The sequence below is a fragment of the Apium graveolens genome, chromosome 5 (assembly GCF_009905375.1).
Source record: "Apium graveolens cultivar Ventura chromosome 5, ASM990537v1, whole genome shotgun sequence".
In the NCBI taxonomy this organism is placed as follows: domain Eukaryota; kingdom Viridiplantae; phylum Streptophyta; class Magnoliopsida; order Apiales; family Apiaceae; genus Apium; species Apium graveolens.
The window spans coordinates 198,899,519-198,921,464 of record NC_133651.1 but is presented as its reverse complement, the minus strand read 5'-3'; the positions used below and the strand labels follow the sequence as shown (position 1 = coordinate 198,921,464).

General features: G+C 34.1%; 1 long non-coding RNA gene across 1 annotated transcript; it reads right to left on the bottom strand.

Annotated features, from left to right (window-relative positions):
* Positions 1-3,014: 3,014 nt before the first annotated feature.
* LOC141659502 (uncharacterized) lies at positions 3,015-3,936 on the bottom strand. Its single transcript, XR_012549777.1, has 3 exons — positions 3,841-3,936; positions 3,581-3,649; positions 3,015-3,202 (listed from the first exon to the last, which is right to left on the bottom strand). It is a non-coding gene; the product is annotated as an uncharacterized LOC141659502 (long non-coding RNA).
* Between the last annotated feature and the right edge of the window lie 18,010 nt (positions 3,937-21,946).

Sequence of the window (21,946 nt, the reverse complement as noted above, 5' to 3'; positions counted from 1 at the left end):
GCAAAAACATTCCCTTTAATTCGAATTTATATTATCTCAATTAAGTTTTACTTAATTATAATAAAATTCAAATAATCATCAATTAATTTAAATCCCCAATTTAAATTAACTATTCCATTAAGTGCTCTATTTGTGTGACCCTATAGGCTATTAGTTAATTGGCAATAATTTTATTCTCTAATAAAATTATAAGCAATGAGCGGTATCTAGTAATACATCATTGTTACCCAATTAAACAATAATTAAATCGTGATTAGATAAAACCTTTCGTGATTAATGTTTTTCGTGTAATATAATCCCTTTAACCATACATATTATAGATTAAACTCGAGTCATGTATTTAGTCATCCTCTTCAACATTTAATCCGGGTTTACTTGATCCATGAGTAGACTATCAAGGCAAATCATTATTTGAGCATGGCCATGCTTTTTATAATCTCACTCAATCAAGAGGCCAATAATATCTCTACTAATTATAGGAGGGTTAAATCCTTTATCTATCATTCATATTTCTCATACGACTCATTATATACCCGATGTCCACTTTTATCATCACCCGATCAAAAGTAACTTTTAATGTAGTCAAAGTATATTAATCCTTATATAGAAATATAATGATTTCAAGTCAAAGGATCGTTACACCATTATCACTATGAGTCTTTTTTATGACTTTATTAAACATGAAGAATCTCAATGTGGGTCTGTCCAGTACCATGTTCTCTCACATGTACCTATGTATTGACTTTAGTATCCCCATACTTATAACCAATGAGATGTGGTTATCTTGTCAAACAACTTACTAGTCTATCTATGTATTATTATTGTCCTATATAATAATACTCGACTAGGGACCTTTAAGAATATAATATATTATATAATCTCAAGTTCAAGTCATGTACTTAAACTATACAATGTGTGTCATGATTCTAAGGACATTTATTATGCAAACAAAATATCGCAGTAATTAAGGTCATAATAAATACATTTATTGAATGATCAGCTGACATAAAGATTTAAAAGAATAATGTATTGCCTCAAGGGCACCTACACTAACACAGTAAAGATCCAAACCATCATGTCTGAGGAAACTCAAGAAACTCAAAACACTCAAATCCACCGTCGATATGAGACTATAAGGGTTCCCATACTGAGGCCTTCTGTGTATCCCATATGGAAAGTGAAGATGACTATGTTTTTGGAAGCTACAGATCCAGAATACCTTGACAGAATTAATGAAGGACCATATAAGCCTACCAAGCTCTCTGTTGCAGTTGTTGATCAACCAGCAAAGTCATACCAAAGGAGAAAGGTGATTATACAGCTGAAGACATCTCATCTATTACCAAGGATGCAAGGGTAAGGCATTTGCTGCATAGTGCCATTGATAATGTCATGTCAAACAGGGTAATTGGATGCAAGATTGCAAAGGAGATATGGGATGCTTTGGAGACAAGATGCCAGGGCATAGATGTAATCAAAATGAACAGGAGGACTATACTCACTCAAGAGTATGAGCACTTTGACTCAAAGATGATGAGTCATTAACTAACTTATATGACAGATTTGTCAAACTCTTGAATGATCTGTCACTGGTGGACAAGGAATATGATCTTGAAGATTCAAATCTAAAATTCCTTTTAGCTCTTCCTGAAAATTGGTATTTGAAGTCTACTACCATAAGAGACAACTATGACCTTACTGAAACTACTCTTGATGAAATTTATGGTATGTTCAAGACTTATGAACTTGAGATGGATCAAAGGAGCAAGTGGCATGGAAGAAAATCAAGGACGGTTGCTCTTAAAGCTGAGGAGGAATCTCCCAAAGTGGTTACCTCAAAGACGGGAAAAGGAAAGGCTCTCATCATAAAGTCTGACTCAGAGTCATTATATTCTGATGATGATGATTCAGAAACTGAAAGTTTACCTGAAGTGGATGTTGATGCAGAGATGATGCAACTTTGTGCTCTTATGGTGAAGGTTATCACAAAGATAGCCTACAGGAAATTCAGAAAGGGCAAGAATTTTTCCAGGAAAGGTGGAAGTTCTGATAAGAAAGGATTCAGAAATTCTGAAGGCAAAGGAGGAAAGTCTGACAGAGGAGACAACCCAAATATCAAATGCTACAATCACTACAAGAAAAAAGTCCATAGACATCGGTTTTTGGCCGATGTCTATGCTGTTAACCAACCGATGTTGATGTCGGTGATGTCTATTCTAGACATCGGTGGATACCCGATATCTATGCAAGCTTAGACATCGATTTTGGTTAAAAAACTGATGTCCATGTATTTTTTTTTACAAAAAATGTTATAAATAAATTATTTAATAACTAAATAACACTTATTAAAATAGATTAAACATATAATGAGCTATGTTTTTTGTCACAAAGACATCAAAAATTTTCATAAGGGTGATGTAAAATGGTGTATTAAACATTTGATTCTTCACTGAAAGGTGATGTCTATTTTAGCATATAAACATCAATATTTTCTTGAATAAAGTGATGTCTATGTTTCATTTAGACTTGAATATGTTAGTCTTTGACAACAGTTGTTTGTCTGAAACTGATGTACATTGTGTTGTTTGACATCAGTGTTTTTTGGTTAAAAGTGATGTGTATACTGTCACATAGACATCAATTTTATCTTAAACAAAGTGATTTCTATGTTTCATTTAGACTTGAACCTGGATTACTTTGACATCAATTTTTTACCTTAAAATGATGTACATTAACTTTTTTGGCATCAGCTTTTCTTCTTTAAAAGTGATGTCCAGTTGCTTTTGTAACTAGCATACATCAAATATACGGATCTTGCAATCAGGTAGACTAAGGAAATAATAGGATTTGAATACATGCTTAAATACATAGTCTGTCTATTATCATCATCAAAATAAAGAGCATTTTACATTGAAAATTTTATTACTCAAATGGATACCCTACAAAAATTAGCTTTCACGCTAAAATAAATAAATAAGTAAACAAGCGCCGTAACCGTATAGTGGCCGGTAGGATATACATGCCCTATGTGTCTCTTAGAACTCACTTTAAACATTGCCAAATCTGAAAGCCAGCAATGGATCTCCAGCAATGCATCTCCAGCGAATATGCTTAAATACTTTAGAATTGCTAACCTCAGTAATGCATCTCCAACAATAATCCTCAGTCTTTTCACAAAATCATCACGGTTTATCTTCTTATTCTGCAACAACATAAAAAAAATATGAATTCAAGTACAGACTACCAAGAGATATTTTAAAATGGAAACAAAGGGATATATATACATTAAACTTGCATTAACAACCATATCCTGAATAACTCGTAATTATTACCGACAAGGTTCATATTACTAGGGCTAATTCTGTTTGAGATAGTTTTAAATAAAACAGTTAGCAGCAAGGGTGTACCATTTTTCTTGTTTCTCAGTAACACTATAACAGTCCAATTTCCTCATTCACTATGAATATATCCGATCAAGTTCCATTTAAATTATATTGACACACCATATCGCCATGGTATCGAGACACCAATATGGTTATTTAACAAAAATGTTCCACATAATATGCAATCACATATATACCATTTGCAGACTCACTGTCATGTTCGATGTATCATTCTCGGTCTGGGTGCCATTTTCAGTGGAGGAACACTACAGTTAATCAAAAAATATAATTTAATATATATACCAATTACACATAAAAAGGACTAAAAAGCTGTTGATGTTTATTCAAAATAGTTAAAAAAACATTGGTTGTTTTCATTTAAATATAATTTAAATTTACAAGCACATAGAAACGTGAATAGAACTAAGGTGTGGGGTGTATGAAATAGACACTGCACCTACTATTCCAATTCCAAAAGGTATCAAGTCAGTTTTTATAACCACGGTATACAGAAGAATCTCCACATCTTTGCTGCCACCTGCATTCAAGACATGATTCCAGTTGTCTTAATTGACTAATCCCTGACATATAACACGTCTTAATTGACTATCGCTGACATATAACGATTAGTAATAACACAAACATCAAGAAAACCGTATTACCTGATCATTGCAATGGAAGCGATCAACATGATTCCAGTTGTCAAGATCTTAAGAAACCTTTGTATTCCAGTTTACACTCCCTGTTGCATTTCTATTCTTCAAACCAATTTTAACTTATTTTTTACATGCCATATTTTCATGTAAGAAACAACTGTTATTAGTTTGAGTTAGTATTAACAAAAAGGTAGTTTCATAAGACCCAAAGTGTACTAATAAGCAACTGGTCTGGTACCATTCCTTGTGCAGGGCATCTGGACAAAAAGTCATGCATTATGAAAAAATGAAAATATGAAATAGTAGGAAGTCTAGCTATCTATGTAGCTAGATGAATTTCAAGGGAAGACAGAGCAGCAACTAATGGAGGTCATTGAACAGAAGGCTTTGCATGTATTTGATATTGTACGAACGAGTGGCTGTGCAATATATATCTATAATGTGATCAGAGAAACATTTTTGTCTACCTCTAGCTCTCCCTTCACACCAAAGCTAGTTAAAAACAAAGAGACTGCAAACATGGCAGAGCTAAGTTACTGCTATAATATATGGTCAAATCATAACCCAGTAATTAGTCACCATCCCCTCTTACACATCATGTATCAAAAGATAAAAGACCCCTTCATATAGAAAGCTTGCAGTAGTTCACAAACCTCAACCTGTAAATAGTCTTTCACAATCATCATTCAGCATGTCTTATATTATTTATGTCATCATATTTCTTTCTCTGCATGCATGTAATGGTCGTAGTCTAGGCCTACATACTAACAAAGGCGACATCACTTGCATGGTTATTGCGATAAACCTACAGAATTACATATATAGATACATAATGCACTAATGTTTCTGTCAAGGAGAATCCCTCCGAGGAAACCTTAACCAAAAAAATAACAAAGGTAAAAGATTTAGATACTCCCCAGAAACATTTTCCAGCTCAAAAAAAATTTAGACTAAAAGAGTATATAATCTAGGAACAAATTGAATTATTAGAAGATCAATATGAACCTGTGCTTTATGAATAGATATATCAAGCTCACCTTAGGTATAGAAGTAGTCTCACGCAACACCTCTGTTTTGCTCAATTTTGTACCATAGAGAGTTCATGAATAAGACAACCTAAAAAATTTAAATAATTAAAAAGTGTAAATAGTATATTAAAATCTCCCAATAACATATATATATATAGATGTATATAGTCGAAATGAGTCATACTAATCTTTGAACCTTACCCTAATAAAAAAATTTAACATGGGCCTCTGGGTTTATTTTTCTCCTTATCCGCAACCAAGCGAACCTGCAGACCAAACACATTCGCATAAATAAGCTGCTAACTTAAAGTTGATACAACTTTGTACCGAAGCCTATATGACGTACATGATATGTTTCTCCTGAAGCTGTATTCTTATCCAAACAGGCCACATTTAAAATATAAATATATGGCACGGTAGACCGGAACTACTATGCCACATAAGCTGTGCTCACCTTCAAATTGTACAACTTCTGACGTGAGAAGAATCACCACCAGTGCTAGTTTGTAGGCAAACTTTGGCCAAAATACCAGTTCAGCATACTACCCTTCCCCTTACTAGGGAATATATATTTTAAATAAAATAATAATGTAAAACAAGACATTAAATACCAGGGAATCATGTGTACTTCAGAAACATTTTTTGTAGCATTTAAATCCAAAAGTAGAAATTTTAGTATCAACAAATTCATATACTTCATACTTGATATATAATTGAGAAGGAAAGTAGATGCTAACACTATGTACATATTTTACCTTGGTGTAGGAAAAAATTATCATTCTTGGTCTGTTGCTTGAGAATAATGGCCAAAAGGCACAATGAATCACTACTCTTACCACTTACAAACCCGCTTCCAATCAGAGTAAAACATCACCATAACACCACATATGTTTTGTTTCCCATTCTATCTTCTACGGACGGCTATTTCATTATTAGAACACAAATAAATAAACAATGAATCGCTATTATTGCTTATAGATCAAATCAAATAAAAAATGTTGGGGAATAACTTACTGCAAAATTACTTCACTATCTTCCCCAGGAGCTTGTCTGGGCAAATGAAAATCATAATCACAGAAGAAATAATAACAAATTTAATATTTAGGAATATAATGCAATACCCTTGCTTTGCTTCTGAGGTCCATGCCGGAACCACCAATCCTATAAATATAAGTACATATCCCCTTCCATGTAACAACTACAACCCAGTCTAACAGCTGTGAATAGAGTTGTAAGCTCCTGCGTCTTCAGAGAAAGTCCTACGCACACAATTCACAAAAAATTCAACTCACATTACAACTAAATCACAATAATGTACAAATTATAAAATCATTAGTTAAAATCAATAAAAATATTATATGTGAACCAAGTACAATTAAAAACATATAAACATAAAAATATAAACCAATAAATAACACAATCCTACTTTCAATCCAACCTTAAACAAGTGAATACCAGAGATTAAATCCAGAACCGTATACAAAAAAGGCCATGTATATATACAACGAATTGAAAAGAATTAATAACTTGAAAATACATTGAATTAAATGAAAGCACCATAGGGATTTGGATTTGAAAAAACCCCAATTTAAAAAATTAGGGTTTTGATTTAAAAAGACCCCAATTTTAAAAATCTGTCTTCATGAAGAGAAGACTACTAAGATTTTGAGACTAGAGATGAGATAAGCTTACAAATCTTAACAACCGAACTTTAGTTGAGTCGAGATGATGAACACAGATGGTGAAATGGTCGATGTGAAAGTGAGCGGGGGAGAGGAGTGTTTAGTCAGAAGAGATGAGTGAAATTTTCAAGAGGGAAATAGTGGAACCAAGATATTGGCTCATGGGCGGGGTAAAATTTTGGGATAATTGTAAGAAATTTTGACTAAGGGGGAAATTAAAAAGCTGAGCGCGAAATAAGTGATGTCTTCGAATGAAAATAACATCATAAAAACACAGGGTGATGTTATAAATTCTTTTAACATCAGTGGCAAACCTAACCGATGTCTAATGTGTGATGTCTATTGCCAGTTTTCTTGTAGTAGATTTATAGTGAAAAATGCCACATATCTCATGACTACAAGATAGGAAAAAGTGACAAAGGCAAGGTACTTTTCACGAAGAAGAAAAGCTAGAGAGACACTTCAGATTCTGAAAATGAGGTGAACTTTGCCATGATGGCAAATGCAGATAGCTGTACTGAAACTGCTGAATTGAAGGTACCTCAAACAACTTATGCTTTTCATACTGATGATATTACTGAGTTGAGATTATATCTTAAAACCATGTTCATTAGTTATAGAGATCAGACTTTAACATGTGAAAGATTAACATCTAAAAATCTTTCTTTTAAAAACAAAAATGACTATTTAGAAAAGGAGTTAGATTTTCTTCATCAAACTAAGAAAGAAAGAGTTGATGCTTTGTATGTTAGAGATGAAGTGTTAAAATTGAATGAATCTCTAAAAGCTGACGTAGGAAAGGAAAGAGAGATTATCAGAACTTGGACTAACTTTGGCAGAACAACTCAGAATTTACTAAGTACTGGAAACTGGAAAGAGGGCTTAGGTTATGGAGATGATAAAAGTGAGAAAGGAACTATGCAAATTGAGCCAATTGTTGTTAAACAGACTGCTAAACCAAAGGAAAATCATGTTAAGTTTGTAGCAAAAACTGTGAAGTCTGATTCTGAAGAGATGAAAGAATCTAGGATAGAAGTCAAAGAAAAGTCAACTTCTGATAAATTAAAACAGGATAAACCAGCTGAAGTAAACATAGGCTTAATGACAAAGAAGCAGATTAAGCATAAGCTGAAAGAGATTAGAAATATGAACAAGATAAAAGAAGCTAGGAAAAATAGGAATGGAAAGGAAGGTGTGAATAAAAGAAATAATTATATGCCTGTTCCCAATGCTCCTAGAAAGAAATATTATAACTGTGGAAACTCTAACCATCTTGCTTCTTTTTGAAGGAAAAATAAAGATATAAACTCTTTACCTCCTAGATCAGAAACTAAGAGTCAGTCTGTTAGGTTAAAACCACAAAATCCTTGTTTTCATTGTGGTAGTTTATGGCATTCCATTTATACTTGTAAAGAATATCAAAGTTTGTACTATAATTATTATCAAATAAAACCTTCTTTGAAGAAAGTGAGTATTTTTCCTTCTAGTATAAAGTTTGATGCAAAGTCTGATATAAAGTCTGATAAACAGCATGTTAGCATAAACTCTGAAAGTAAATCCGCTGCACATGCTAACAAACTTAAAAAGGCCAAAGGATCCAGGCAAGTATGGGTCCTTAAAACTAACCAATAGTGGTCTTTGGATTGCAGGGCAACGGGGAAAACGTCCTAGTTCTAGATAGTGGATGTTCAGGACATATGACTGGAAATAAAGCCCTGCTATCAGACTTTGTGGAGAAAGCTGACCAAAGAGTTTCTTATGGAGATGGCAATATCAATCTTGGGAATGTCATCATTAAAACAGTACCTCTTGTCTCGGGACTTAAACACAAGGTTATAATATAAATTTCTTCGAAGAACACTGTGAATTTGTAAGTAATTATACCTGAAAAGTGGTTCTGAAAGGTTACAGGCATGGTAACATTTATGAAGCCATACTTTCAACAAACTCTAATGGCTCTGTTATCTGTCTGTTAAGTAGAGCATCAATTGAAGAAAGCTGGAATTGGCACAAGAGACTCTCTCATTTAAATTTCAACAACATAAATGAGCTAGTAAAGAAAGATCTTGTGAGAGGACTGCCAAAATCAGTATTTGCTCCTAATGGCCTTTGTGATTCATATCAAAAGGCAAAACAAAGAAAATCTTCATTCAGGAGCAAAACTGAATTCTCAATTCTTGAGCCATATAACCTACTACATGTTGATCTATTTGGTCCAGTCAATGTCATGTATATTACAAAGAAGAAATATGCTATGGTTATAGTGGATGAGTTCACAAGATACACTTGGGTGTATTTCTTACACAACAAGAATGAAACTCCATCTACTCTAACTGATCATGTTAGACAGCTGGATAAGTTGGTCAAAGATTCTGCTAATATAATAAGAAGTGATAATGGCACTGAGTTCAAGAATTCAATCATGGAAGAGTTCTGCAAAGAACATGGAATTAAACAGGAATTTTCTACACCTGGAACTCCACAGCAAAATGGAGTTGTAGAAAGAAAGAACATGACTCTCATTGAAGCTGCACGAACTATGCTTGATGAAGCAAAGCTACCAACCTACTTTTGGGCTGAAGTTGTGCAGACTGCTTGTTTTACACCAGATGCTACACTCATAAACAAGCACGGAAAAACACCATTTGAGATGGTGAAGAAAAAGAAGCCAAATCTGAAATACTTTCATGTATTTGGATGTAAGTGTTTTGTTCTTAATACTCATCCTGAACAGCTGTTAAAATTTGATCTAAAAGCTTATGAAGGATTTTTTATGTTGGATATCCACTTTCCACAAAAGCCTTCAGAGTCTACAATTTAAGAACAAGGGTTATCATGGAATCTATCTGTTGGATATATTTGATAATATTATGTGTAATATGATTTGTTTTTAGTTTTCAGATCTTACCTAATAGGACAAATCAGTACTTAACTGGAAATCAGCACCTATACTGAAGACAGAACTTAAGATATCAGAACTTAAGTTATCAGAACTTAAGTGATCAGAAGATATTTATCAAGAGATAATATCAGGACTTAAGATGACTTTCAAATAAGGCAGGCGGCTGATTGAAAGGAAAGAAGATCAAGACTAAGACAGAAATAAATATGCATGAAGAAGGAATTTTATGAAGAATAGAATACTTGGAAGAAAAGATAACTGGTTGATATATTTTAGGAAGTAGAATTATATTCCATATCAATTACAATTTATCTTGTAATTGTGTAGTATATAAACACAGGCATAGAGTTTACACTATAAGTGTTACGATTATCGAAGTTATTATTCTTTGTAACTCTAGCAGCTCTCGTGATAATTTGTTCATCACTGAGAGAGGACAATTCCATATTGTAACAGAATTTATTGTGTTGAATAAAATCTGTTTTCTGTAACTTGAGTTCTTATAATCGATTTGATTGTGTTAAACACTGTATTCAATCCCCTTCTACAGTGTGTGTGACCTAACAAGTGGTATCAGAGCAATCTCTTAACACACAAATAGTTTAAGATCCAAAAACAATCATGTCTGAAGAAGAAACTCCGACCAAGCCCACCAAAACTGAAGAACCACCAAAAACCATAACCCATAGTCGATATAAGACTATAAGAGTTCCCATGTTGAAACCTTCTGAGTATTCCATATGGAAAGTGAAGATGGCTATGTTTCTGGAAGCTACAGATCCAAAATATCTTGATAGAATTTATGAAGGACCATATATGCCAACCAAACTCTCTGTGGAAGTTGCAGGTCAGCCAACAAAGTCTCTACCAAAGGAGAAAAGTGATTACACTACTGAAGATATCTCATTAATTGCATGCAAAGGTAAGACACTTGCTGTATAGTGCCATTGAAAATGTCATGTCAAACAGGGTAATTTAATACAAGACTGCAAAAGAGATATGGGATGCTTTGGAAACAAGGTGTCAGGGAACTGATGCAATCAAGAAGAACAGGAAGACGATACTCACTCAAGAATATGAGCACTTTGACTCAAAGCCTGATGAGTCATTAACTGATTTATATGACAGATTTGTCAAACTCTTGAATGATTTGTCACTAGTTGACAAAGAGTATGATATTGAAAATTCAAATCTTAAATTCCTGTTAGCACTTCCTGAAAGATGGGATTTGAAGGCCACAATAATAAGAGACAACTATAATCTTGACGAAATAATTATTGATGAAATTTATGGGATGCTCAAGACTCATGAACTTGAGATGGAACAAAGAAGCAAGAGGAATGGAAGAAAGTCAAGGAAAGTTGCTTTTGTGGCTGAGGAGGAAATTCCCAAAGAAGCTGCCTCAAAGAAAGGCAAGGGCAAGGCTCTCATCACAAAGTCTGATACTGAGTCATCAAGTTCTGATAGTGATGATGACTCAGAAACTGAAAGTATATCTGAGATAGACCCTGATGAAGAGATGATGAAGCTGTGTGCTCTTATGGTGAAAGGAATCACAAAGATTGCATACAGGAAATTCAGAAGAGGAAAGAAGATTTTCAAGAAAGGTGCAAGTTCTGAAAAAAGGTTTCAGAAAATCTGAAGGCAAAGGAGGAAAGTCTGACAGAGGAGATTACTCAAATGGTAAATGCTACAACTGTGGTGAGAAAGGCCACATATCTCCAGATTGCAGAAAAGGGAAAAGTGACAAAGGCAATGCTCTTGTCACACAGAAGAAAAGCTGGTCAGATGCTTCAGATTCTGAGGATGAGGAAAACTATGCCTTGATAGCAAATGCTGATAGCAGTTCTGATACTGCTGACTTAAAGGTACCTCAAACTACTTATGCCTTTCATACTGATGATATTACTGAGTTGAGAAGATATCTTAAAACCATGTTCATTAGTTATAAAGATCAAACTTTAACATGTGGAAGATTAACTTATTAAAATCTTGGTTATAAAAAGAGGAATGATTATTTAGAAAAAGAGTTAGTCATGTTCCATCAAACTCAGAAAGATAGAGATGATGCCTTTTATGTTAGGGATGAAGTGTTAAAAATGAATGAATCTCTAAAAACTGAGTTAAAAAAGGAAAGAGAGATTATCAGGACTTGGACTAACTCTGGTAAAGTAACTCAGGATATTCTTAGTAGTGGAAACTGGAAAGAGGGCTTAGGTTATGGAGATGAGCCTATAGTTGTTAAAAAAACAAAGGTAAATCCTGTTAATTTTATAACTGCAAAGTCTGATATTGAGAAATCAGAAGTTAAGGAGAAAATAACTTCTGACAAACCTAAACAGGATAAGCCAACTGAAGTTAACATAGGCTTAATGACTAAGAAGTAGCTTAAGCATAAGCTGAAAGATGTTAAGAATGTAAACAAGGTAAAACCACCTAGGAAAAATAGGAATGGAAAGGAAGGTTTGAACAAAAGTAACAATTATAAGCCTGTTCCTAATACTCCTAGAAAAAATATGTCATAACTGTGGAAATTCTAACCATCTGGCTTCTTTTTGCAGGAAGAATAAGAATATAAACTCCTTACCTTCAAAATCAGGAGTTAAGAGTCAGTCTGTTAGATATAAGCCACAAAATCCTTGGTTTCATTGTGGTAGTTTATGGAATTCCATTTATACTTGTAAGGAATATCATATTTTGTACTATGATTATTATCAAATAAAACCTTCTGTAAAGAAAGTTAGCATTATTCCTTCTAGTATAAGTTCTGATGCAAAGTCTGATATTCCAAATTCTGATTAGAAAACTGTTAACATAAACTTTGATACTAAATCCACTGCAAATGTTAACAAACTTAAAAAGGCCAAATGATCCAAGCAAGTCTGGGTCCTTAAAACTAATCATTAGTGGTCTTTGTAATTGCAGGGTAACCGGAAGAACATCCTAGTTCTGGACAGTGGATGTTCAGGACATATGTCTGGAAATAAAGTCCTGCTATCAAACCTTGTGGAGAAAGCTGGCCCAGGTGTTTCTTATGAAGATGGCAATATTGGAAAAAATCTGGGATATGGTAATATCAATCTTAGGAATGTCATCATTGAAAAAGTAGCTCTGGTCTCAGGACTTAAACACAATCTGCTGAGTGTTAGTCAAATCTGTGACAGAGGTTATCATGTGGATTTCTTTGAAAAACACTGTGAAGTTGTAAGAAAATCTACAGGCAAAGTTGTTCTGAAAGGATACATGCATGGTAACATTTATGAAGCCAAGCTTTCAACAAGTACTGATGGTTCTGCAATCTGTCTGTTAAGTAGAACATCAATTGAAGAAAGGTGGGATTGGTACAAAAAACTCTCTCATTTAAATTTTAACAATATAAATGAACTTGTCAAGAAAGATCTTGTTAGAGGACTGCCAAAATCAGTATTTGCTCCTGATGGCCTTTGTGATTCATGTCAGAAGGCAAAACAAAGAAAATGACATGTCTGAATCCTCAATTCTTGAGCCTTATCACCTACTACATGTTGATCTATTTGGTCCAGTTAATGTCATGTCTATTGCAAAGAAGAAATATGTTAGTAAAGTTTCTTCTGCCTTTGAATATTGGTCATAGTGGATGAGTTCACCAGATATACATGGATGTATTTCTTGCACACAAAAAATGAAACTGCATTTATCTTGATTGATCATGCCAAGCAACTGGATAAATTGGTCAAAGATTCTGTGAAGATCATAAGAAGTCATAATGACACTGAGTTCAAGAATTTGATCATCGAAGAGTTCTGCAAAGACCAAGGAATCAAGCAGAAATTTTTTGCTCCTGGAACTCCTCAGTAAAATGGAGTTGTTGAAAGAAAGAATAGAACTCTAATTCAAGCTGCACGAACTATGATTGATGAAGCAAAGTTGCCAACCTACTTTTGGGCTGAAGTTGGGCACACCGCTTGTTTTACTCAGAATGCAACACTTATCAACAAGCATGGAAAAACACCATATGAGATGGTGAAGAAAAAGAAGCAAAATCTGAACTATTTTCATGTATTTGGATGCAAATGTTTTGTTCTTAAGACTCATCCCGAATAGTTATCCAAATTTGATCGAAAAGCTAATGAAGGAATTTTTGTTGAATATCCACTTTCTACAAAAGCCTTCAGAATCTATAATTTAAGAACAAGGGTTGTCATGGAATCTATCAATGTCTCTTTTGATGATAAGAAGATTACTGGACTTGAAGATTTCAATGATCTTGATCAGCTGAGATTCGAAAATGAAGTTTTAAATTCTGATTCTGTAAATCCTGACAATCTAAATCCTGATACTGCAAACTCTGATGGATTAAACTCTGATGTTATTGAAACTATGGTTACTACACCTAAGGAAAATGCACCTGTGCAGGGGGAGAATGCTGAAGATCCAACCACATCTCGAGAAGCATCAGAACCTACAACAGGCTCTTCAAGTTCTGATGGGCCAAGTTCTGATAATTCTGGAAACTCATGTTCAGATATTTCTGGAAACTCAAATAATGAAGGATCCAACTCAGAGAGCATAATTTCAGGGGGAGCATCATAAAATTTTGATGAAGACAGCATGGATCATGGGGGAGCATCCAGTTCTAGAGAAAACCTTCCGTCTGCAAGGAAGTGGACTAAAGCACATACACCTGACTTAATTATTGGAAATCCTGATGCATGTGTCAGGACTAGAACAGCTACATCAAATAAATGTCTCTATCATTCTTTTCTTTCTCAAACTGAACCAAAGAAAGTGGAAGAAGTTCTTCAAGATGCTGATTGGGTACAAGCAATGCAAGAAGAGTTAAATGAATTTGAAAGAAATAAAGTCTGGACCCTAGTGCCAAGACCAAGGAACAGATCAGTTGTTGGTAAAAAATGGGTGTTCAGAAATAAAACTAACAGTGATGGCATAATTACAAGGAATAAAGTAAGGCTGGTTGCAAAAGGATACTCTCAACAGGAGGGAATTGATTATGATGAAACATTTGGACCAATTGCTAGATTGGAAGCCATAAGAATATTTTTGGCTTATGCTGCTCACAAGAAGTTTAAAGTCTTTCAAATGGATGTGAAAAGTGTTTTTCTCAATGGAAAATTGGAAGAAGAGGTATATGTTGAACAAACTCCAGGCTTTGTAGATCCCAAATTTCCCAATCATGTTTATAGGCTTGATAAAGCACTTTATGGCCTTAAGCAAGCTCCAAGAGCATGGTATGAGACATTAGCTCAGTTTCTTCTGGAAAGTTGATTTAACAGAGGGACAATTGACAAAATTTTATTCAACCTCAACCATAAAAAGGACTTACTTTTGGTGCAGATATATGTTGATGATATCATTTTTGGTTCTACAAATGACAGACTTTGTAAGAAGTTTGCCAAGCTGATGTAGTCAAGATATCAAATGAGTATGATGGGAGAACTCAACTATTTTCTAGGCCTTCAAGTCAAGCAGAATGAAGAAGGAACTTTTATTTTTCAATCTAAGTACACCAGAAATTTGTTGAAAAAATTTGGAATGGAGGATTGTTCAAGTGCATCCACTCCAATGGCCACTGCAACAAAGATGGATAAGGATACTGGTAAATCAGTAGATATTACAGATTACAGTGGTATGATTGGCTCTCTACTCTATCTAACTGCAAGTAGACCTGATATCATGTATGCTACCTGTCTTTGTGAAAGATTTCAAGCAGATCCAAGAGAACCTCACTTAACAGCTGTGAAAAGAATTTTCAAGTACCTTAAGGGTACAGCTGATCTGGGATTGTGGTATCCTAGAGGATCAGATTTTAAGCTAATAGGTTACTCAGATGCAGATTTTGCAGGACGCAAAATTGACAGGAAAAGCACAAGTGGAAGCTGCCAATTTCATGGAGGCAGATTGGTTTCTTGGTTTAGCAAGAAATATAAGTGAATTTCCACATCAACTGCAGAAGCAAAATACATTGCTGCAGGAAGCTGTTGTGCACAAATTCTTTGGATGAAGAATTAGTTACTGGATTATGGGTTAGAATTTTCAAAAATCCCTATTTATTGTGATAATCAAAGTGCTATTGCTATGACAGATAATCCAGTTCAACACTCAATGACAAAGCACATCAACATAAGGTACCACTTCATAAGGGAACATGTGGATGAATGTACAGTGGAATTGCATTTTGTTCCCACAGATCAACAACTAGCAGATATCTTCACAAAACCACTGTGTGAAGCTACTTTTACAAGATTGGTAGATGAACTTGGAATGGTTTCAGGTTCTTTCTCTAAATCTGCTTAGTTTATATTCTGATACATCAGAATTGATGATCAGTGTTTACAGATATTACATCTTTGTGTATTTTGTGCTTAATTAGAAATCTTCTAAGTACTGATTGTTGTCTGATGTGAATTTCTAAACTCTAATAGTGATATGAATGTTTCTGTGACTATTCAATCCAATGAGGATAACCGTGCTAGATGCTGAACTAGTAGTTTTTAATATACTAAAGATCCTATGTTTGAAGTAATTGTTTATGTGGAAATCTTTTAACACAAGCAAATTCTGATATTGAGATTAGTTAAGTTTACTTTGTGTATCTTATTACTAAGTCAAAAACTAGAATAGTGCTTCTTATCTGTTAAGTTCTGATGTTAGTAAATCTGGTGGATGAACTAATTGTTGATAAGCCTCACTTATCAAAAGAAAAAAAAAGAAAAAAAATAAAAATCAGGTACTCCTTTGAGATCTAGAGTAAAAATGTGGAAGGGAAGACCCAAGTGCATTGCTGGTATTAAGTAATATGTATTAGAAAAGCAAAATAAAAAATTGCTTGGTGACTTTTCACACTCTATGATTATTGGAGAAATACTCTGATAACAGCATAAATTTTGATAAGCAGTCGTGACTCACTTACACTGAGAAGCCACTGTAAAATAGAATTTCAAAAGATACATAAAATGAGCACAAAACAGTTGTGGTGGACTCATGCATGAACTCATTCCAAAGTAGACTTCAGCATGATGACATATTTTGAGCAAAATTCTTAGTTATGCCTTATTTCTAAGATGTACTGAAGTGAATCAGACTTTACTATTTGTCTGATATTTAGCTTAATGCACACACTTACACTCCATATGAATGATGAAAATTACTGTGGTGATCAATGTTGTTTTAGATGAACCGTCTATATGTCAGATTGCATATATTCTGAGGACAAGTTCTGATGGAAGTTCTGATGAAACCATATCAATATTTGTTTGAAGAATTACAGGAATACACATTCACTTTTTGAGATAAGGAGCAATATTCTGATGACTTTTAAATCCTGATAATAATCAAGTTTTGATGCTGACGTGGCAGTATTTAGTTACTTGGTTTATTTCTGGTCATTATTTGAATGATCATATTTTTACAGAATATTGGTTAATGTGAGATAAAACAGCCATAATCATTATGGGTTAGTGGTTAGCGTGTATGCCTTGAAAACCTGCATGCGCATAGTAATTATTATCATATCATGCGCCTATTAACTCTAAATTTAGATCATTTACTGACTGTTATTATTACACTTCACTCTAGGGAGTCGAGGGATCACTATTTTTACTTGTAATGTTTAACCAGTCCTCGTGTCCCTTAGTATTTCATTGCCTATTTAAATGACTGATCAATCATCAGAAAAACCACATCTGCTCATTTCTCTTAACAAATGGCACATTTCAGTTGGTTTTACTCTTATGGCACAGAAACTGTGACCATTTTTTGAAATGGAATTCCGACTCCATATCATATCAACAACATTCCATTTGTCATCTGGATTCAACTTCCAGAGAACATTAAAAATGATCTGTTGTCTTTCTAAAGAGAAGCTCATCTTCATATTCTTAAATAGCAGGAGAAAATCATTCATCACACTGTTCTCTTTGTTGAAAGCAAGAAGAAGAATTAATTGTTATCCATCTGTTTCTCTTCACCGTCAGCTTTGTCAGGCTTCTTAGCTTAGGACTAAGGCTGTTGATGTTAGGAATCGTAGACTAGGACTATCTTGTAATTTTTGCATGTAACTGCTTAATTTCATCGAATGTAATCATCTGATATATCAATGAAATTTTCTTTAATTGCAAGATTTGTTCTTTGTTTCTCAAATTATGTGATTGTGCATGTTTACTTGAAATATATTAATCTTTACTTCATCGACTTTCACTTCCTTCTGCACAACATGAAACTGCTCAAGTTAAAATACCTACACCTCCTATGTCACCTATAGTTGATCCAGTTCATTCTGAAGAACCAGGTACAAGTGCTGAAATTGATATTCATAACTTGATTGTGCCTGAGGTTTTGTACTTGGAAGCTCCACCAATTCAACTCACTCCACCAACAACATCAATTTAGAGGATGATGCTGAAGCCTCTATAGCCTCACATACTGCTGGTTTACTAGAGGATGCTGATACTGCAGGATCTACGATTTCTGATCCTGCCAATGAAGAAATTAATGGTGAGCATCTTGTTGAGCAACACAGTTAGTTTTGTTCCTTCTGAAAAGATTCTTGCTGAGCATCTTGCAAAAGCTGATGAAATGCTCATAAATGATGATTTCAAGGCATAGCTGCGAGTTACTGTATTGAGTACAAGGCACCTTCAAGGTCAATACTCAATAACTCATGACAAGGTGAACAAAATTCAGGAAGCTCTAATCCAGCAAGTTATAAATGTGAAACTTGAAAAGAACAGATTTTTCAAGCCAGCCTTTGACAGAATTTCCTATATTGAGAAAACTCAAGAGAAGCAACAAACTTAAATTGAAGAAATTTTGAAAAATCAAGCTTCTCACCAAATTCAACTCCATGAGATCCAATCCTCAGTGGAATTGCTTGTCTCTCTTCTTTTACCTGCTGATGCCAAAAAGGGGGATAAAGTGATTAAGTGCAAATGGAAAATGATGACCAGGGAAACTCTAATAAGGGTAGAGGTCAAGGTCAAGGCAAAATATTTTCATCAAGTAAAGCTAGAATTACAAGTCAAGGAACAAGTTTTGATACTGGGAAAAGAATAAGTTCTGATACTGGTAAAAGGATAAGTTCTGGTGAACATTTAGAACTTGATGAAGAAATTTCAAAGTAGTTATTTCTTAAAGAAAATCCAGGAATGGACTTTGAGAGTCTAAAGGAAGAAGAAGCTAGACTCAAAGCAGAAGGTGTCAAGACAAAATCTAAAGCTTTTGTTGTAGAAAAAAAAATTCCAAAGCCTAAGGGTATTGTGATAAAGGAAAAAACAAGTTCTGAGGCAATCAAAGCCAAATCACAAATGGGAATTAATCCAAGGTCTAAGGGCAAAGAAAAAGTTGATGAACCTGTAAAGGTTTATATGCCAGTCATGGATGAAGAAATAACTGATGAAGAAAAAGATACTAGTCTTACTCTGATTTCAAAGAAGATTTCTCAAACAACCTCTGACATGGCTCTTGTTGTTCAGAGTCAAGATGTAGTAAGTTCTGATATGACAGTGAAGCAAGCAACATCTGACTTAGCTCAAGATGGCTTGATATCAGAAGATAAAGTAAAGGAAACCTCTGACATTGCTCATGTTAAACCTTCAAAGATACTCCTACCAGGATTCACCAAAGCTAAACAGGCTCAACCTTTGAAGACTGTAACTAGTGGTTTTGAAGCAAGAGTTGTTACATGAAAGGAAGCAAGAGATAAATCTGGATTGGGTAGTTCTGATGAAAGAAGAGTACATAACACTACCAATGATCCAACTTTCTTAAGTGAACCAGGTGTTGGAGCAACTCCTGAAAGATTGAATCGACTTGAATCTGTACAAATGGTTTACCATACCTTCTTGAAAAAGCATATCTTGTTATATTTTATGACAGATGGAAGGGTATACCAAATTAGGCAGAATGCTACCACTGAAGTATTTTGAGGAACTGGAACATGTTATATTCCTACTTCAAGTGAAAGATAGATTAACAGATAGTGCTGCAGGATATTTAAAGTCTCAAATTCAAAGACAGAAGAAGCTTTATTCTGTAAAGTCTGACAACACATATTATCTCAATTACAGAGATCACAAGGGTAATATTGTCGAAATGAAGCCTAACTCTGCTAAGATTATAACTACTTTTCTGGGTTATAAAGCTGTGGAATTCAATCTAGAGTCTGACAAGGCATATATGATTAGACTAGATCGAGAGATAAGAAAAGCTAAGATAAATGATCTCAGAGCAGCTATTTTTCAAACTGAAGAAGATACAGCTGAATTGATAAATGCTAAAAGGAGGATGGTTAATGAACTTGAATATGCTGAGAGATGTTTGTTGAAGAACTATCTCAGGATAACTCTTGATATCAAAGAGATCAGAAATTGAAATTGAAGCCAAGTCAAAGATCTACGACTACTTAAATTCTGAAGTATATACAGACTGAAGCTGTTCTCAGAAATTTAAGATGGTAAAGCTAAAAGGACTATAAGTTATAGTTATCTAGTCAAATTCTCATGCATTTGTACTTAATGTTTTTGACATCATCAAATAACTGTTGAACTTTTATATTATGATAATTTACAAGTTGGGGGAGATTGTTAGATATATTTGATAATGTCATGTGTAATATGATTTATGTTTAGTTTTCAGATCTTACCTAACAGGACAAAGCAGTACTTAACTGGAAATCAGCACATATACTGAAGACAGAACTTAAGATATCAGAACTTAAGTTATTAGAACTTAAGTGACCAGAAGATATTTATCAGGAGATAATATCAGGACTAAAGATGACTTTCAGATAAGGCAGGCGGCTGATTGAAAGGAAAGAATATCGAGACTAAGACAGAAATAAATATGCATGAAGAAATAATTCTATGAAGAATAGTGTTAGTCCCTTAATAATATGGCAAGAATTACAGAAGGGGGGTTGAATGGAATTCTTGAAACTTTTTCTTGAAATAAAAATGTTCTAATTCGAATATATATATAAGTGTGAATTAATTAGCACAATGCAGAATAGTTACTTAAATGAATGAAAACACAAGTACATAAAAACAAGAGTCTTTAAAAACTTTCTGGTGGATTTGAATGATTCCACCAGAGATATATAATATATATCGAGAGAACCCTGTGTACAAAATGCTCACAACTTCTTACAACAATTGAACAACTAAGAATACAGAGAAATGCTAAGAATTATGCTTACAAATATTTCTCTACTTGTTTTCCCAAATTTTTCCTTAGTTGCTACTTCTTGGTTTATATATCACCAAGATTACAAAGTAATGAGACAGGATAATAAAACAAAAACTATCTAGTCTATTACAATGCTACTTCATTACTCTATTCCAGCATATTTGAATATCTTCATAATACCATGGAAATGGCAATGCTTCTTTGTTCTCGAAAACCTAGTTGAATAGGCTACCACATTCCATTTGCATCCACTCGACGCATGTGACTGTGTTATCACTGTCAACAGATATTTGAATTCTTTATCCGTCGGGTTCATGATCATCCGTCGAGTTATTGATCATCCGTCGGGTTGTTGATCATCCATCGAATTCATTGTTGTTTATCCGTCGGGTAGCAATCAGGCACTTGCCTTCATTTCACTTATGCAGAATTACAAGACATCATCTATGTACAATTAATCAACCTATTCTGCATATCTAGTTAAATTCAACATGACTTGAATACTACTTACAGAATCTAAACAATGGTGTATACAGAAATGTGGTACAGACTTATTGTTACACAAGCTACTCACTCGATGGATAATAAGTCGTCATCCATCGGGACTATAATGAGTCATCCGTCGGGACTATAAACCTTATCCGTCGAGTGCTACATAATTTCACTTAGTAAAATCTAACAAGGTGTTTTGTTCATTAAATCATCAAGTACACAATATATACACAACAATCTCCCCCAATATATGTCTACTGGAATTGTAGCCATAAATTAAGAGATACTTGATGATAACAAAACAACCTAAAAATACAACTTTAAAAGAAAGTAGATATTACTGAAAAGTGCTTCAAATAAAATGTATAAAATTTTGCTCACAATCATTTTCAAGATGCTCCTCTAGCCTGAGCAGATTTATCTAGTTCCTTGAAGGTCTGGATCTCTTTCCAAGCTTTCTGTTGTTTTCCTCAATCTAATTTTGGAGCTGCCTATGGAATTCCAGTTCATCAGATTCTGAGAGATTTAGCTTCCCTTGCATTTCCAAAAGAGTCTCATTGCTAGAGATGCTCAATTGGTCTTCTAATCTGAAAAATCTTTTCACTCTTTTATCATCCATGAA